The sequence below is a fragment of the Lepisosteus platostomus genome, chromosome 5 (assembly GCF_059453375.1).
Source record: "Lepisosteus platostomus isolate fLepPlt1 chromosome 5, fLepPlt1.hap1, whole genome shotgun sequence".
Taxonomy (NCBI): Eukaryota; Metazoa; Chordata; class Actinopteri; order Semionotiformes; family Lepisosteidae; genus Lepisosteus; species Lepisosteus platostomus.
Window position 1 is genome coordinate 69,171,694 of NC_142615.1, and position 19,215 is coordinate 69,190,908.

General features: G+C 50.5%; 1 protein-coding gene and 1 non-coding gene across 3 annotated transcripts in view; one reads left to right on the forward strand and one right to left on the reverse strand.

Annotated features, from left to right (window-relative positions):
- Positions 1-19,215, forward strand: part of LOC148671947 (uncharacterized) — a 206,332-nt gene that overhangs the window by 139,150 nt on the left and 47,967 nt on the right. The window lies entirely within an intron of this gene.
- Positions 994-1,065, reverse strand: trnae-cuc (transfer RNA glutamic acid (anticodon CUC)). The gene has a single exon. It is a non-coding gene; the product is annotated as a tRNA-Glu (tRNA).

The window sequence follows — 19,215 nt, forward strand, 5'->3', positions numbered from 1 at the left end:
TGCAGTGTCGTCCCCTAGCGTTAACCCACAGTGGAACCTCCATCTGGCTCCAGTCTGGTGGCGTGTCATCCCCTAGCGTTAACCCACAGTGGACACTCCATCTGGCTCCAGTCTGGTGCAGTGTCGTCCCCTAGCGTTAACCCACAGTGGACACTCCATCTGGCTCCAGTCATTTGCAGTGTCGTCCCCTAGCGTTAACCCACAGTGGACACTCCATCTGGCTCCAGTCTGGTGCAGTGTCGTCCCCTAGCGTTAACCCACAGTGGAAACTCCGACTGGTTCCCATCGCTCTGGCCGGCGTTTGTTTTTCATCCGCGTTGTTTCAGTCGTGACAAAAGGACCAGAAGAACTGGACGCTTGCTCTGAAGCCCGATCCCACTGAAACTGCTCCGAGTTCCTCATTCTTATCACTCGCTATTAAATCCTTCTGTTCACCACGTGGAATCAGCAAGCAGTCACTCGTCATCTGTTCCCATATCTGGCGTCGGGCAGCCCAAATCTCCCGTCTGCCCTTCAGGGAATGTGAATCTCAGACGCTCCCATCACACCCTCGATCAGTGATCAGTGATTAAATGCTTGTGAATAACCCAACGGGTCTGTTGAACCAAAATCTCTCACTGGAGGGCTGCATCAGTGGTGGGGCTTCAGCCTCATCCTCGTGGTTAGGATGCCTCGCCTTGCGCTTATATCTCTGTCACATTGATTATGATTTATAATAATGTGATAATGTTGCTTTATAGCCCCTATACAATTTCTTGCATTAGCTTGCTCTCCATGAGACAGATACACAGACAGGGAGAAAAGCTGGGGGTCAGAGTGCAGGGTCAGACATTGGACAGCGCCCCTGGAGCAGTTGGGGTGAAGGGCCTTGCTCAGGGGCCCAATGGAGTAGGATTCCTCTGCTGGCTGCGGGATTTGAACCGGCAACCTTCCAGCCACAGGAACAGATCCTCAGCCACAGAGCCACCGCTCCGCCCCAGAAGAGTACTGACATTCCCTGACCGGGAATCGAACCCGGGCCGCGGCGGTGAGAGCGCCGAATCCTGACCACGAGACCACCAGGGACACTACAGCGACACTTGACTGCATAGCTGAAAGATCACTCCCTGTAGCGCAACAAGCTTGCAAAGCCCCATGAACACCTCTTCTATTTCTTGTCTCCCCGCAGGAATCACGTTATGGGACGGTGAGACGCTGCAGAAAGACATTGACGTGCGTCCTCAGCCGAACACCGATTTCCAGATCATTGCGTCCGACTCCACGGAGGACAAGGCGTCCGCTCTGAAGGTGGAGGCCTCCCTGGAGGCGAGCTTCCTCTATGGGCTGGTCTCGGTGAAGGGCTCGGCCAGTTACCTGAACGACAAGAAGACCTCGAAGAAGCAGTCGCGGGTCACCCTGCACTACCGCACCACCACGCGCTTCGAGCAGCTCACCATGGACCACTTAGGAGCCGGAAACGTGCAGCACAGCAACGTCTTCCAGGAGGGGTCGGCCACGCACGTCGTCACGGCGGTGCTGTACGGCGCGCAGGCCTTCTTCGTCTTCGACCGGGAGGTTTCGGCAGAGGAGAAGCAGCAGGACGTCCAGAGCAGTCTGCACGCGGCAATAAAGATGATCCCGTGTGTGTCGATCGAAGGCGAAGCGTCCCTCAGAATGACGGACGAGGAACGCCAGCAGGCGGACAAGTTCAACTGCAATTTCTACGGGGATTTTGCTCTGGAAAAGAATCCGGTGACGTTCCAAGACGCCATCAAGGTCTATTCATCTCTCCCACACCTGCATCGGGTTAGTTCACCGATCCCAGCATATTTCAGACAAATGGATGATTATATCGCGCGGTGCCAAGACCTGATGAAAGACGCGATTGCGATCCAGTTTCCAGAGATGAACCAGAAACTCCTGCGGTTTAAAGACCTGTGTGTGGAGTACAAGCTGGTCTTTCAGAAATCTCTGGCCAGGCTGCTGCCGGTCATCCGCGGAGGCGGCGAGGAAGAGGGCCGACTCGTCGACCTCCTGAGCGGAAGAGAGCGCTCCCCCTTCCGAAACGCCCTGCTCGCGCAGTTCCTGGAAGACAAGGAGCGGGAGCTGAACGTGCCGAGATCTTACCTGCAGATCATGAGCGACGTCACCGTGGCCCCCTCCAGCAGTGACCTGGACCAAGTCGTGCTCGATTCGGCGAACGAGTACGTGGTGTGCTTTGCGTTTACATCGCTGAAGCAAAGGGAGCAATACCTAAACATCTTGGAAAGCTATCTGACCTCCTCCGAACGAGGGACGGGTGAAGAGCTAGCTCCTGATCTCGAGCCAGAGGGAAGATGGGGAAAATGGTTCAGGTCGGAGGAAGTCACAGCCCTGATGCGGGAGAACATCAGACTATTCCTAGACTTCGAGAGAGAGAACAAAGGCAGACCGAACAAGATCTGTGTGGCTTCAATCGAGGACGAGGTCTACACCTGATCTTCCGTTTACCTCTTCGAAAGGGGGGCTCTGGCCAGCAAGCACTTCGAGCTGCCTTCCCAGCCGGGGGTACCGGCCTTGCTGACAACTCTGCACGACTCCGTCCAGCTGGCGTTCCGCCCGCCGAAGTACGGCGCCGGCGAGATCGTGAGGTATCGGGTTCTGTGCCAGAAGCCGGGCGACTCAGCTTGGGGGGAAGCGGACACCGATGACAACAAGCCAGAGTTCACCGTGTCGGGGCTGGACCTGAACGCTTCGTATCGATTCGGCTGCCGGGCGGTTTGCAAACCCGGAGTCGGCTGTGCCAGCGACGCAACTCCTTCCTGCAAGACGCTTCCTTCAGCCCCCCCCGGAGCTCCTCAGCAGAAATCAACAGGACCAAACTCCATGACGGTCACCTGGGACATGCCCACCTCTGTGGGACAGGGAGTCAGCGTTACTTCCTACGAAGTTGAATACAGAGAGGTCTTCAAGGGGGCAACGGACGAGCAAGACAGCAAAACATGGACGAAGCTCAAAGTCAGAGGGAGGGTGTGCACTCTGGAGAACCTGAGGGAAGGAAGTTCCTACATCGTCCGGGTTTATTCCGACTGTGGCAAAGAAGGCAAGAGTCCACCGAGCCCCGAGACTCCAATAACAATCCCGAAGGACAGCAGAGTCAAGTCAGGGGACGTCAGTCGTGTTAAAGTACAGAGCGACCACTTCCTAAACTTCTCCACTTTGATAGAGCGCGGGCAGCCTTCCTTATACAGGCTGTCGCTGGAACAGGAGCCCACCGACGAGCAGCATTTCCAGCGCTTCGCGTTCGGCAGGAAAGTAGAAGAAGGGAACAATAAGGTCATCATCCTTCTGGGGGCGGCGGGGGCAGGGAAGACCACCCTCATCAACGCGATGATCAATTACATCCTGGGGGTGCAGTGGGAGGATTCAAGCTGATCCACGAGGAGACCAACCGCTCGCAGGCGGAGAGCCACACCTCCATCGTGACGTCCTACGAGCTCCACAACCAGAAGGGATTCCTCCGCCCTTTACACGCAAAACGAGAGGCCCAACACAGATTCCAACAGGGAGGGCTCCGGGAGTGATGATGAGGAAGAGGACAAGAACAAGCTGGAGAAAATCGTCTGGACGAACCACGTGAAGCAGCTGAAGAGGTTTTTCCAAACCCTGGAGAAGACGGAGGGGAAGGACTTGGCGCTGACGAAGAAAGTCCTGGAGGAGCGCGAGAGGCTGGAGACGGCGATGGCGAGGCTGCTGCCTCAGATCTCGGCCGGGCAGATCTCGGTGAAGCTGAGCGAAATCATTAAGGCTTCCGGCAAGTTCATGTCGACGAAGGAGATGCTCGAGAAAATCGAAATGGACTTCGAGACGATCGAGGACCGGATCATGCAGCTGATCAGGCTGTCCTCCAACTGCCTGGCGCGGCTGGAGGAGATCGCCCTGAAGCCCAACGCTCTGTCCACGGCCGCCTACATCGAGCTGCTCATCCGCAACGAGGAAGAGGAGGCCCGCCCGGGCTTCGAGGACCGCATCGCCGAGCTGCGCAAGATGAAACAGCACGCCGAGATCCTCGCCAAGATCGCCAACAATGAGAAACTGCTGCCGTAGGAGCGCAGGATCGTGAGGGAGAGAAACCAGAGGCTGAGGAAAATCGCTCAAGACGTCAAACTGGCGAGCTCCGTAGTGAGAGCCTGGACTGCAGGACACTGAACACGTTCCACACCGCCCGACAACTCCTGCAGGAAACTCCAGGTGAGAGATTCACACTGAGGTGACCTGTCTCCAGCTGTACGACACTGACAGAGACACACTGATTCCAGGTGAGAGATTCACACTGAGGTGACCTGTCTTTCACCTCTATGACAGATTCCAGGAGCTGAGCTGTATGGACCCTCTTTAGATTCTGATCTGATGCAAGTTCGATGTAAGTTTTCCCTACACATCAAAGACGCAGCTCCTTCGACGTCTGCCTCTCCACACTGCAGATCGCTACTGAATCCTATTGGTTGCCATGCTGCCTGATAGTCTGGCTCCTTCCTAGGACTTGTGCTCCTCCTGCGTCATCAGGCACTGTACACCCACGTTCACAGTCCTTGGTGTTCCCAGGGACAGAGTGTCATTGATAAGGTCACTTCCTCCCCAGCTTCCAGTCATACCCATCTGGTTCCAGTCTGGTGGCGTGTAGTCCCCCTAGCGTTAACCCACAGTGGACACTCCATCTGGCTCCAGTCTGGTGCAGTGTTGTCCCCTAGTGTTAACCCACAGTGGACACTCCATCTGGCTCCAGTCTGGTGCAGTGTCGTGCCCCTGGAGCAGTTGGGGTGAAGGGCCTTGCTCAGGGGCCCAATGGCAAACGCTTCTAAGGAACAGCCGCTTCAAGAACAGTTCTCAACATGTCAGTGTGAATTTCAAATTGCATTTCAATGTTTTTTGTCTGGCTTCTGTACTTGGTAGATCCATACGCCGGTGAAAAATGAAAAATACCTTTCCTCTGAGTGACCTGTCGTGCTCCATTTCTGGGTGACCTTGGACATCATCCATCTCTACGAACGGTGTTGACTTCTGACGATTCTTGTGCACTCTCCCTCACCTGTATATAAAAGCACACTTCAGTCACCTGCAGGCGCGAGGCCCTGCTGACGAGAGATGCTCTGGTCCTCAGGTACGGGGCTGTGAAAGAGCGAGAGGCTGGAAGTGGGGCCTGCTCCTCCTCTCTCTCTCCCCCGTGTGCGCTCACAGGGTCGGTCTCTCTGAACGTGCCGAAGACGGGCGGAACTCAACACCCCTGCCTGGACAATGAGAGGAATAACAGGCAATCAAAACATTTAAGGACACCGATCTGACATGAGCCGCAGCGAAACCGGAGCCACTTCGACACACCGGTATCCTACAATTTCATTAAAAAACACTTGATATTTACTTCAGGGGGAGGAAATACAAATATCAGCTAAACAAGCCGGCTAGTCAAAGAAACAGCACATTAAAACCAACAAAACTACAATTTCACTCAAAATCTCAGACGTCAACTGAAATTAAAGTGGTCTTCGAGATCAGTTCAGTGAGCTCAATAATAAACTTTTACCAACAGACCCACAATTTCACCACAAACACATGGAGCTTGTGTCTGTGAAGGTGAAGTGTGAGACGATTCTGTCATCAGGAGGGAGGGCCACAGCAGTACAGCAGAGAGAGCCATCACTGTTACCCACATACTCTCACACCGGTCCCATGTAGAACTGCTGTATTAAACTGTCTGGTGAAGAGACGCGTCTGAGACTTCTCATGATCAGGACAGGTCACGGTAAACATGCAGAAAGTGATGGTGAATTCTCGTTTCACCTTTCTCTTATTTACTCGTTGTCAAACATACCAGTCTGTGTTATTGTGCGTTTTGAAAAGTGGTTGTCGATTTCTTTAAATGTTTCATACAAAAATGCTATTTGGAGAGTAACTAGATATTCCCCTTGACTGAGGATGTGTACAGTCATCCATCAGGACTGGTACATTTAAAAATGACGGGAGAGAGCGCCACCTACAGGCGAAAGGCCACATCACAGCAGCAACGTGTGAACAATAAGACTTTTACACCCAAAAACCACAACATCTCCACAACCCCATAAGCACAATGATAAAGACACGTTTACACAATTTCTCCACAAACCCTCCATGAGCACAATGATAAAAATACACTTTTGACACAATTTCACCTCAAACACCCCGAGCTCAATGATAAAGACACTTTTACACAATTTTACCACAAACCCCGCGAGCTCAATGATAAAAAGACACTTTTACACAATTATAACACAAAGCCCCTGTGCTCAATGATAAAAAGACACTTTTACACAATTTCAGAACAAACCCCCAAGCTCAATGATAAAAAGACACTTTTACACAATTTTACCTCAAACACCCCAAGCTCAACGATAAAGACACTTTTACACAATTTCACCACAAACCCCCCGAGCTCAATGATAAAGAAACTTTTACACAATTTCACCACAACCCCCTTGAGCACGATGATAAAAAGACATTTTTACCACAAACCCCGCGAGCACAATGATAAAAAGACACTTTTCAAATTTCACCACAAAGCCCCCGAGCACAATGAAAAAAGACACTTTTACACAATTTCACCTCAAATCCCCCGAACTCAATGATATACACTTTTACACAATTTCACCACAAACACCCTGAGCTCAATGATAAAAAGACACTATTACAATAAGACACTTTTACACAATTTTACCTCAAACCCCCTGAGCTCAATGATGAAGACACTTTTACACAATTTTACAATGACAACGACTTTTATACAATTTTACCTCAAACCCCCCGTGCTCAATGATAAACACACTTTTACACAATTATACCTCACACCCCCAAAGCTCAGTGATAGACACTATTACACAATTTTACCTGAAACACCACGAGCTGAATGATAAAAACACACACTTATATCACCACTTACCTTGGTGGTGGTGGAGGGGAGTCCTCAATCTGTAAAGCACGTAGAGTGGAGTGTCCAGAAAAGCACTATATAAGTGTAAGCAATTATTAATATTACACAATTTATTCCAAACACCCCGAGCTCAATGATAAAGACACTTTTACCACAAACCCCCCGAGCTCACTGATAAAGACCGTTTCACACGATTTCAGCTCAAAGCTTTCAAGCTCAAAGATAAAAAGACACTTTTACACAATTTCACCACAACCACCTCGAGCTCAATGATAAAAAGACACTTTTACACAATTTCACCTCAACCCCCCCGAACACAATAAGACACTTTTACACAACTTTAGCTTAAACCCCCGAGCACAATGATAAACACTTTTACACAATTTCACCACAACCACCTCGAGCTCAATGATAAAAAAACACTTTTACACAATTTCACCTAAAACCCCCCGAGCTCAATGATAAAAAGTCACTTTTACACAATTTCACCACAAACACCCTGAGCTCAAAGATAAAGACACTTTTATACAGTTTCACCACATCCCCCTCAAGCTCAATGACAGACACTTTAACACAATTTCACCACAAAGCCCCCGAGCACAATGATAAAGACACTTTTACACAATTTTACCTAAAACATTGGGAGCTCAAAGATAAAAAGACACTTTTTACACAATTTGACCTCAAACCCGTCAAGCTCAATGATAAACACTTTTAAACAATTTCATCACAAACCCCCCGAGCTTAAAGATAAAAAGACACTTTTACACAATTTCACCACAAACACCCTGAGCTCAATGATCAAGACACTTTTTACACAATTTGACCTCAAACCCGTCAAGCTCATTGATAGACACTTTTACACAATTTCACCTCAAACCCCCCGAGCTCAATGATAAAACGATTTTTGCACAATTTTATCTTCAACACGCACATCACATTCTCTCCACTGCACATATCATTTCCATACCTCCTCCCTCCTCATCCAACTTCTCTGGTTCCCTTCTCTCCAGCTTCTCTCTTCTTGACTCAGCATCCCTCAACAAACTAGTTACACGCATGAAACCCACTACATCTATTTTAGATCCCATTCCCACCACTTTATTCCAGTCCCGTTCTTCTCTCTGTCCCATTGTCCTCAATATTATACATGAATCCATGAGCACTGGCGTTGTACCAACAGTCCTCAAAACCGCTGTCATTACCCCCTTGCCAAAAAAGAGCATGGCTCTCGACAATCTTAATTTTCACCCCATCTCCAACTGACCCTTTCTTCCTGTACGTCTAGAACGTGCTGTCACACTCCAGTTACATCACCACCGATCATCGAATAGCTTCTGATTCTGGTTCCCTCTCTATACTCATCCTTCTTGATCTCAGTGCTGCTTCTGACACTGTTGACCATGACATCTTACTTTCTCGTCCTGAGACTGTGTCTGGAGTTTCTAACACTGCCCTCAAATGGTTCAAATCTTACCTCACCGATCGCTGTCACTTTGTCTCTCTCAATGGGTACAGGTCTGAAATTGGTCTTGTCAAGTCTGGTGTTCCTCAGGGCTCAATACTGGGCCCCTTGCTCTTCAGCATTTACATGTTCCTACTTGGTCAGCTTTTAAGATCACATGGCCTCAGCTTTCATTTTTACGCTGATGATACTCAACTATACATCCATACCAAACCTGACACTGATGTGGCTGTCTCTATTCTATCTAATTGCATCTCTGACGTAAAAAGTTGGATGACTCAAAGCGTCCTTCATCTTAACTGCGACAAGACTGAAGTCATGCTTATTGGCACCCCCCATCAACTTCGTAAAGCCAGTCCTGTAACCCTGTCTGTAGATGGCTCTGTACTTGAGGTTCAATCAAAATTGAAAAACCTTGGGGTGATATTCGATTCTGGCTTAACATTCGACCCACATGTGCAGCATATCGTCAAAACATCTTTTTTTCACCTCAGAAATATCGCTAGACTACCCCCTATGCTATCACTAACTGTGGCTGAAAAGCTGATCAACACATTTGTATTCTCTCAAATTCACTACTGTAATGCTCTACCTGCAGGGGTATCAAAATCTACTCTGAACAAACTGCAGTCTGTCCAAACCTCAGCAGCCAGAATCCTGACCAGGTCTGGTGCAAGTGACCACATCACTCCTATCCTGGAGTCCCTGCACTGGCATCCAGTTAAATTCTGTGTGGACTTTAAAATCCTCATGCTCACCTGTAAGGCTCTGCATGGCTTGGCACCTCAGTACCTGTCTGAACTATTATCGCCCTACTCCCCACCTCACAACCTTCGCTCTGCTAATTCTGCTCTCCTTACTGTCCCCCAAGCCCCTCTACACTCTTGGGGTGACAGGACCTTCTCCTGTTCTGCCCCCAAGCTCTGGAACTCTCTCCCCAAGGATATCAGAGGGTCACCTTCTCTAAACTCCTTCAGATCCAGACTCCAAACCCTCTTCTTCAGAAAAGCCTTTACTGAACTGGTTCCATTCTTCACCCCTCTGCTCTTCTTAGTACCACCTTCCAAAGTCTCCTCTGTGTATTGTAATTGTGTTTTATCTTGTGTATTCTTCTTATTTATTGTTATTGTCATCCTGTAAAGCGCTTTGAGAAGCCACCTTTAAAGGCGCTATATAAAATTAAGTTTAACACCCCGAGCTCAATGATAAAAAGACACTTTTACACAATTTCACCTCAAACCCATCACACTTACATCACCAATTACCTCGGTGTTGGTGGAGGGGAGTCCTCGTATCCTGTAAAGCGCGTTGAGTGGAGTGTCCAGAAAGGCGCCATATACAGATTCAGCCACGCAAATCATTACGTCATACCGCGGTACGTGATTGGCCGGCCAAAATGACCGACAGGGGCGCTCGTGGTGCGTTGGTCGGTCGTGGAAAGATTTCATCATTTGATCTCTTTACTGTGCACATTTTAATCTGCTTAGTATTGAATATTTATATGGAATTTTACCACTAAAGGGAAATTTTAGTAGTTGAGCATAAAAGGAAGAGGAGCATAACGCATCTGAAGGTCATAAACGATATTAATTTAGGAACATATTATGTCTCGGTATTTTAAAGAAAAAATACACACCAGTCTTCCATTTCTCCCTGAACATTTTAAGCACCAAAGTCTTACATGTGGTTATTTCAGAAACGTTTTCATGTGCTCCTTGCCCCCTCTGACCATGATACCGGACGTTTATACAGTAGACAGCGCTCTGTGAGAGAAGTGACAGTTTCAAGCTTGTCTGCAAAGACGCTCGATACCGGAGTAAACAAGCACACTTTTCGAACTGGGTTAATAGGGAGTATAAGATGGAAGCGCGTATCTACAGGAATGAAGGACGGTCTAACTATATTCACGCACAGTGCTGTTTCAGTGCTGGTCACTCCACTGCCTCGGTGGCGTGATCGCTGAACTGAGGTCGGGTGTTCAAACCCAGCTGGCGCCATCAGTTTCCTTTGAACAAATATTATTGGCATTATCTTGACATTTGTTATATTTCTGAACATCACCACATGTTCGTGCTGTGTGCGGTCCTGTAGGGCGCAGATTCAGGTACAAAGGTTGTTATCGCATCTCTCTCTCCGGTTTCACAGGTATTTTCAGAGTAAACTAAGGGCCAGTCCCCCTCCCCCACTCACATGTCCTCTTAGAAAAACAGATTCACAACGCGCAGCTGTGTCAGTCTTCTGTGTGTAAGAAAAATCGGTCTGAACACCATGGCTGCTGGTTTTAATGAGCTGCCGAGTCAAGAACACTTGAATCTTCCTGCTGTCAGCAGTGTTGTGAGTATAGCTGAGCCTCACCTGGATGAAAACAGGACATAATGCATCATCAGCAATCAGGTGATGGAGACTGTGCTGCTCTGCTCTTCCTCTGGTGATCTACAGGCTGTATTTCTCTCGCTGTGACCCTGTGGGTCCAGTCAGTGCGTCATTACGCAGCGATGAGAAACCGCAGGTTTAAAAGAGAGAAAGAGCTCACTGATTAATACCACTGGACATTAATACAGTGACAGAGAGAAGCTCAGATCACACAGCAGGACCTCACACCCGGGGACTGATCTGGGATCTGGGACGGTCGAGTGTGAATTGTGGGGCTCTAGCTGTGCTGAACAGCTCTTGAGCACACTGGAGTCTCTCAGTGACAAGACCACGGGCCTCTTTCCTCCCCTACATCCTCAGAGTAGAACAGAATTGATGACCGTGCTAAATTGAATATTATTGATGACTAAGAGTTAATGCCAACACCTAACTTTCTTAATGCGAGAAATACCGCTCAACACGGCTCCGTGTGAAAAACCCGTCGATCACCAGAGGGAGCAGGACAGCGCAGCCTCCAGTCACCCAGAGGAATAGATGTGAAATGAAAGGACACACAGGAAGGGCTTCAGAAACAGACGAGGCTTTATTCTCTCGCCCACGTCGGGAGCCATCAGAAGCTGGTTACAGTAACGGTCAGCAAGTCCAAGCGACTCGTTACAATTACACAGCCGTTTGGCCGCGGTGAACGTGGATTCTGTCTGTGAAAAATAACTATTTCACGAAACAAGCGTTTCATTTTAATCAAGATGGGGGCAAGGGGGTCTTCTCTGTGACCCTCCCTTAGAAAATTAACTAAAAATCAGACCATCTCCAGACACTCACAACAGACATATCAGAAAACATCTACATACTGTGAGTGTCTGGAGACTGTATCTGAGTTTTAGTTCTTGGCCGGACCACAGTCCCACCCACACACACACCCCCACTCCCCCATCCTCACACACACCCCCACACACTCAGCCACGGCCCCACCCGCACACACACCCCCACACACTCCCCCACAGCCCCACCTACACACACAACCCCACACCCACTCCCCCACAGCCCCACCCACACACACAACCCCACAGCCCCATCCTCACACACACCCCCACACACTCAGCCACAGCCCCACCCGCACACACACCCCCATCAGCACACCCCCACTCCCCCATCCTCACACACACTTCCCTACAGCCCCAACCGCACACACACCCCCACACACTCAGCCACAGCCCCATCCTCACACCCCCACACACTCAGCCACAGCCCCATCCTCACACACACCCCCACACACTCAGCCACAGCCCCATCCTCACACCCCCACACACTCAGCCACAGCCCCATCCTCACACACACCCCCACACACTCAGCCACAGCCCCACCCACACACACACCCCCACACACTCAGCCACAGCCCCACCCACACACACACACCCACACACTCAGCCACAGCCCCACCCACACACACACCCCCACACACTCAGCCACAGCCCCACCCGCACACACACCCCCCCCACACAACCCCACAGCCTCACCTGCACACACACCCCCACACACTCAGCCACAGCCCCATCCTCACACCCCCACACACTCAGCCACAGCCCCATCCTCACACACACCCCCACACACTCAGCCACAGCCCCACCCACACACACACCCCCACACACTCAGCCACAGCCCCACCCACACACACACACCCACACACTCAGCCACAGCCCCACCCACACACACACCCCCACACACTCAGCCACAGCCCCACCCACACACACACACCCACACACTCAGCCACAGCCCCACCCACACACACACACCCACACACTCAGCCACAGCCCCACCCACACACACACACCCACACACTCAGCCACAGCCCCACCCACACACACACCCCCACACACTCAGCCACAGCCCCACCCACACACACACCCCCACACACTCAGCCACAGCCCCACCCACACACACACACCCACACACTCAGCCACAGCCCCACCCACACACACACCCCCACACACTCAGCCACAGCCCCACCCACACACACACACCCACACACTCAGCCACAGCCCCACCCACACACACACCCCCACACACTCAGCCACAGCCCCACCCGCACACACACCCCCCCCACACAACCCCACAGCCTCACCCGCACACACACCCCCCCCACACAACCCCACAGCCCCACCCACACACACACACCCACACACTCAGCCACAGCCCCACCCACACACACACACCCACACACTCAGCCACAGCCCCACCCACACACACACACCCACACACTCAGCCACAGCCCCACCCACACACACACACCCACACACTCAGCCACAGCCCCACCCACACACACACCCCCACACACTCAGCCACAGCCCCACCCACACACACACACCCACACACTCAGCCACAGCCCCACCCACACACACACACCCACACACTCAGCCACAGCCCCACCCACACACACACACCCACACACTCAGCCACAGCCCCACCCACACACACACACCCACACACTCAGCCACAGCCCCACCCACACACACACACCCACACACACGCCACACAGCCGCCGGCACACCTCGCCGTGCCCGGCCCCCCCGCCGCATCAAACAGACTTTTACCTCAAACACCCTCTATCAAACAATGATAAAAAAACACTTTTACACAATTTCACCTCAAACCCCACGAGCTTAATGATAAAGACACTTTTACACAATTTCATCACAAACCCCCCGAGCTCAAAGATAAACAGACACTTTTGACAATTTAACCTCAAACCCGTCGAGCTCAATGATAAACCGACACTTTTGACACAATTTTACCTCAAACCCGTCGAGCTCAATAATAAAGACACACTTTTACACAATTTCACCACAGACATTTTCTCACTCCTATGACTGTTTTCTCATCAGCCTGAGGACTGAACGATTTCAATGAAGAAACGGAGGGACAAGTCGCCACTCACCGCCACAGCCCGGGAAACATCTTCCGTCTCCAACACGAACAGCAAACGTCCTCTCGGTGCGCAGAAACGTCCAGAAACGCGTTGACTTTGGACTCAGTCAAGTTTAACAGGTGTATAAACGTGCTGAAGAGCCCCAGCCTGGCGAAAACTGTCAGACCGATTATACTGACGCAGTATTATATTATATTAGCGTTACAACACTGATATCATATGATATTGATTACCCTGACGCAAACGCACACTTTTCCACTCCTTTGACGCCGATATCTACGTTCGTGAAGAACAAACTGCTGCTCTAGACGACATTATATTTAAAACACACGAATTGAGTGATTGAAACGTGTTCAAACCGCGGTTGACCTGTGGCTTCAGCTCGGCGACGCAGAGACACGGCGTCCATGAGGGCGGGAAAGAAGAAAGCTTGTGTATTCTAATAAAAAGCTGACTAAAACCAATTATTAATGATAAAATAAGGTCAAACTCGGGAAACCGCGGCGGGGCAGGAGCCCTCACGGCGGGAAAGGCGGGAAGCGCGACCGTTAGGAATTCAAACTTCAAACGAGACGCGCACCTGCCCCGAGTTCTCGCAGGGACCGCCCCCCTGTCCCCTCTCATCCAATGGGCTTCCACCTCGGTGGAGTGACGCCCCGCCTCAGCCCTCTCCTCCAATGGACATAAGGGACACTCGAGTGACGCTCTCGGGAGCCCTCCTCCCCGGGCAGGGCTGTTATAAGCCCTCTGAGTGACTGACCCAGGGTTCACAAGCTGCCCAGGAGGCTCTACTGTACACACAGAGGGGTGGGAGGGGGGATTAACGACCGACTAATTAACGAGCGAGTTGAACCCTGTGGGTGTCATTCCCAGTGTGGCCCAGCAGCGGGGTGAAGGGGTGCAGGTGGCGGCACCCCATATCCCCCCTCAGTAAAATGACACCTGACCCCCCCGTCTCTGCCCACCTACTGTGTGCGCTTTGAGAAACAGTGACCCGGGTCTGACCCGGTTTAAATCTGGCCAATCCAGCTCGTGGCTCCCTGGTTTGGTACCGACAGAGTGGACCGGGTCGAGACAGCAGGACCGTCAGGCTGCGCTGTTGATCTCAAACCGTCAGGAAGGATAGCGGTCATTTCACACAGACACCAGCACCAGCGACCCCCAGCAGGAACACGCAGACTCCACACACACAGACTCCAGCACCAGCGACCCCCAGCAGGAACACGCAGACTCCACACACACAGACACCAGCACCAGCGACTGCCAACAGAAACACGCAGACTCCACACACACAGACACCAGAGACCCCCAGCAGGAACACGCAGACTCCACACTCACTCTTGTGACACCTCCTGTGGGGTTTACATTGTAAACCAGTGTAAACTGGGACTGGGACCAACCCGGATCAAGACCAGACCTGAGAGCTTCAGGACTCTCTCCCACTGGTGTCCTTTTCTCTCTCTCTGTCCTGTGTCCTAACAAACCCCACAAATCCTCCGTGTGGGAAAGAGGACCCGCTCGTCCCTCCTGTCCTGTCCCGGTGTCGCCGTCACTGGGACTGGAGCAGCCGGAGAGGAGACGCACTTCCAGAACTTTCCTTCCCGCTCGGCTCTTCCCCTCCTGAGGAAAGAGCATCTTCCCACACAAACAGCCCGTTTCTCTCGGAGACGCCCGCAGCACAGGGGGCCTTTTCCCAGGACACCAGGACTCCCCTCGTCTGCGGAAACACCCGGGAAGAGCCTCCCAGCCCACAGGAGGGGAGTCCCAGTCCTTCCCGGGATTTCCAGGACAAGAGCGGCTCCTCAGCTGGGAATAAAACCGCCCCGAGAGGAGCTCGAGCGCTCGGGCTCGGAGCGTCGCTTAGCAACCGGCGCCGCAGCGGCATCCGGAGGACGAGCCGGAAGAGGGTTTTGGCGCCAGTTCTGCTCTTTGATGATCGGCTCAGGAGAATAAAGTCGATATAAAAACATAAAAGTCCATTTCTCTCTCTCCTCTGTGGAAGCCGTGTCCGCCAGGGAGTGGAAAGAAAAAAAAACGCGCCGCGGTTTCTCGCCGTTTCGGCTTTAGATCTCGAAATTATGACTTTTCTGACTCGAAATTGCGAGATATAAAGTCCCAATGACCAGAAATAAAGTCGCGATTCTGAGATTGTAAGTCGCCGTTGCGAGATATAAAGTCCCAATGACCAGAAATAAAGTCGTGATTCCGAGATTGTAAGTCGCCGTTGCGAGATATAAAGTCCCAATGACCAGAAATAAAGTCGTGATTCCGAGATTGTAAGTCGCCATTGCGAGATATAAAGTCCCAATGACCAGAAATAAAGTCGTGATTCTGAGATTGTAAGTCGCCGTTGCGAGATATAAAGTCCCAATGACCAGAAATAAAGTCGCGATTCTGAGATTGTAAGTCACCGTTGCGAGATATAAAGTCCCAATGACCAGAAATAAAGTCGCGATTCTGAGATTGTAAGTCGCCGTTGCGAGATATAAAGTCCCAATGACCAGAAATAAAGTCGCGATTCTGAGATTGTAAGTCGCCGTTGCGAGATATAAAGTCCCAATGACCAGAAATAAAGTCGCGATTCTGAGATTGTAAGTCGCCGTTGCGAGATATAAAGTCCCAATGACCAGAAATAAAGTCGTGATTCTGAGATTGTAAGTCGCAGTTGCGGGATATAAAGTCCCAATGACCAGAAATAAAGTCGTGATTCTGAGATTGTAAGTCGCCGTTGTGAGATATAAAGTCCCAGTTGCCGGACGAGCCGGCAGCGGGTCTGGGCGCCGTCATGAAACGACGTCTTTCATCATCACGTCGGTTTTCCAGCGGCGCTTCAACGTCCTTCTGCACAAGCGAGCGGTGTGTTTCTGCAGCTGCACTCCGGCTGCAGGAGGTGAAAACGCGCTTCTCTTCCAGAAAGGTCTGTGTGTCCGAGCGATCGGCCGGCCTGATGCGCGCAGTGTGGCTGACCGTCGCGCTGAAGTGCCTCTGTCTCTTCCTCAAGACCCCTCATGAGCAGCCCCTCGGACACCCACACCAGACGCGCTGTGAGGAGGAGGCACACGCCCCCGCTGGGATCGCAGACACAGCCCGGCCGCCTCACGCCTGTCCTGGCCCACCCTGCCTGGCGCCCGCCGGAAACAGCTGCTTGCCATCTCGGCCACAACCGGCCACTTTCCCACCGCGGAGTCCCGGTCAGCGACACTGTGCTCTTATACCGGGTGTGACACCGCCAGACCCACAGCTGGATAGAAACTCACTGTTCCACTGTTACAATTATACACATTTAGTGTGCTCTCTGAAGGCACCAGTTCTGTAGGGTTTGGGCATTTTCTGGGACAATTATTAATTGTAGCAGTAAATCACAAAATGATTCTTTTGATGGCCTTAGAATCCAACCATGCGATATAACTCAAACAACGCACACACACACAGGTACTATATACACGAGGATACATTTATTAATACATAGAATATGCATATAAACCTAACAGATCTTATCGAGAGGGTTATCAGAATACAAAAGATATATATTCAGTCAGTTACGAAGAGTTACACATATCAAGAGGACATACGTTCAGTATGTCATTCATTTAGACCGTTTCGTAAATGAACTTGGTTATAACTTCTACATTAGATACTCAAAACAAGTACATAACTCTTAGGAATTAAATTGATATCAACTGGTTGGGATACCAATTGAATTCTCGAGCTGTAATGCATTGAAGTTGAATACTCATCCAATCTCTGGGGATTCAGATCTCCTGCGGCCTCTCTGGCTCGGTGCCAGGCTGTGCTGTGCGGCTTGCGACGGTGCGCTGCTGATGCTCACTGACCGGCTAGTTAGTGTTGGTTTAACTAGCACAGTATGTGCACAGGAGAAAAGATGACTGTGGATCCCAGCAAGTCAGGAAGAAGACCGGTTCGTTCCTGATGAAGCGCTAGTTCTGAATAGTGATTCAGCTGTCCACAGTTCCGACCTGTTCACGAGGCTTGCTGCTGATGCTAACCTCAGGTGGATCCTCTGGTTACTCTCTGCCAACCTCCACTCTAGACTCTTAGAACAAAGGAAAGTTCTGGCACTCAGACACACTGGCCGTTCCGTGGTTGTCCGGGCTGAGTCTCAGGATGGTCAGGAGGCGCTCTGCGAGAATGTCCTGCCCTTGGGAGCCTTCTGCTCCTGGGCCCTCCTGCCCTGGAATTCTCCTTTGAGATTCTCCCTTTAGAATTGTCCACAGAATCTCTCAGGCTCTCTGTGTTGCCTGTTTTTACCTGGAGGAACTTCAGCTCGTTCATTGGCTGAAAGTTCCATTGGCATCAGAGTCCCACGTGGGTTACTCGGCCCTACCAGTCCCTGATTGGTTGATCAAGGTGAGATATCAGTCACTTACTCCTGACACCTAGGAATGCGGTCCAGATGTCCATCTGGCACTCCCTAGACAGATAGGCGCCAATGGATGACCACTGATCATGATAGCCAGGCTTAGCTAAGTGCATCCCCCTTTGGGAGCTGTCCCTTATCAAAAGAAAACATCTTTAAATCAGCCTGCATGAATAGCTCCTCTGTGGCTGCACCACAGAGATGAACAGAGAGATGAGGCCTCATTTGGGAAAGCTCAGAACACTTAATTCTGTCTTATTAACAAGCATTGCCGCTACATACATATATTCTGTTACACACACATATACAATGTCAGAATTATATCCAAAAGTATTCATGACATTTATATATATATACACAAAGAATACCAAAATACAAACATGATCAAAATAGAACATTATTTAAAATTAGTTTTCTTCACATGGGGCACTAAGGGCTGGTTTTCAGTGAGTCGGATCTCTTACGAGGAAGAGATCAGTGTTTCAGTGGAGAGTCCTCACTCTGTGTCCAGGAAGTATCCGGTCTTCCTCTCCCGCTGGGAAAGACTGTGTGGATCAGTGACTGACCTGCGGCAGTGTCTCTGTGTCTCTCTGTCACTCCGATAAAACTGCCTGAGTTCCTCCTCTCCCTCTCCTGCTCCTGTCTCAGTGTCTCCAGCTCTCTCTCAGCTCCTCGATCTCCTGTCTGTTTCTCTCTCCTGTCTGTGGGCTGTGTGTGTCTGCTCATTGTGTCTGTGGGCTGTGTGTGTCTGAAGGTTGTGTCTACAGGCTGTGTGTCTGAGGGTTGTGTACAGATGCAGCCATTCAAAGTGAGCGGTACAGACACGTTTAATTTTGGAACATAAACATACAGTATATAGCTGGTCTCGGTACTTTAAAGAAAAAAATACACACCAGTATTCCATTTCTCCCTAAACATTTTAAGCATCGAAGTCTTTAACTATCGCGATACCGGAGTCAACAAGCATACTTTTAGAATTTGATTAAAAGGGAATATAATATGGAATCGCGTATCTCAAGAAATTAATAACGATATAATTATATTCATGTTGCAAAAGAACTGCAACGGACATAAAAACTCCCTTGCTTTTAACAGAGCGTTCCATAATTTCTAACTACGAAAATGCCAGGTGAAAGGATTTGTAAACATATTTT